The sequence below is a fragment of the Vulpes lagopus genome, chromosome 11, assembly GCF_018345385.1.
Source record: "Vulpes lagopus strain Blue_001 chromosome 11, ASM1834538v1, whole genome shotgun sequence".
Lineage (NCBI taxonomy): Eukaryota > Metazoa > Chordata > Mammalia > Carnivora > Canidae > Vulpes > Vulpes lagopus.
This window is the reverse complement of record NC_054834.1, coordinates 10,937,705-10,938,870: the sequence shown is the minus strand read 5'-3', so window position 1 is coordinate 10,938,870 and position 1,166 is coordinate 10,937,705. Positions and strand designations below refer to the sequence as shown.

General features: G+C 46.5%; 1 pseudogene; it reads left to right on the top strand.

The window, feature by feature from the left end:
- The first annotated feature begins 404 nt into the window (after positions 1–404).
- On the top strand, positions 405–577 carry LOC121472430 (annotated as a pseudogene).
- Positions 578–1,166: the final 589 nt, after the last annotated feature.

Genomic DNA, 1,166 nt, shown 5'->3' with positions numbered 1-1,166 from the left:
AGCCATTCTGACAGGTATAGAGTGATACCTCATCATGGTTTTATTTGCATTTTTCAAAGGGTCAGTGATGTTGAGCTCCTTTTCATATACCTGCTTGTCATTTGTATATCTTCTTCTTCCTTTTTTAAGAATTTATTCATTTATTCATGAGGGACACAGAGAGAGAAGCAGAGACACAGGCAGAGGGAGAAGCAGGCTCCCTGAGGGGAGCCTGATGTGGGACTTGATCCCAGAACCTTAGATCACACCTTGAGCTGAAGGCAGGTGCTCAACTACTGAACCACCCAGGAATCCCTACATACCTTCTTTTGAGAAGAGTCTATTCAGGTCCTTAGTCCATTTTTAATTTGGGTTATTTGGTTTTGGCTTTTGCATTGTTTTCTTGATTTCATTGAATTATCTGCATCGCTTCTCGGCCTTTTGGCTAAGATCAAGTGGAATTATCTGCATTCTCTTGTAGCTCTCTAGGTTTCAGTAATATAAACCCTTTGAATTTTTTTGTCAAAGATCTCACAGACTTCCACTTCTCTTATGTCACTTACTGGAAATGCATTGTCTTCCTTTGGTGATACCATGTTTCTTGTAGTCTTGCATTGGTGTCCACGTATTTGAAGAAGTAGTCACCTCTGGAATACTTTATCAATTGGCTTCCATGGGGTGAAATCTTGTGAGTGGATGTGAGGACACTGGCTCAGTGGGGTGCTCTGCTCTGCAGAGTCTAGTGATGTGTCCAGGGTCATATGCACCAGCTCCAAGAGTGTGCAGGGCCCCAAGATACAAGATGCGCAGTGGAGCCAATGCTGCGGGCAGAGGTAGGTGGCACTGGCTCTGGAGGGGCTCAGTGGCATGGGCTCTGGGGAGCTCTGGTGGCTGTCATCCACATCAGTGAAGACCGCAGGGATTCTCAGTGTCAAAATCTAGAGGGGGTGGTCCACAGCAGCAGTGTGGGCTTTTGGGATCTCCCATGGAAGTCGGCCTGCTGGCTTCCTCCTGCCCTCCTTTTGTCCTCTCGAAGGAACTCACGGCTAGGGCGAGGAGTCTGCAGGTCTGGGGAATGGTGTGATACAGGGAAAATGTGTTCTACCTTTTTTAAATTTTTTTTGCTCTGTTTTTGTGCTCCACTTTGTTGCTGCAGCTTCCATACATGAGAGCCTGGCTCTTTCGGT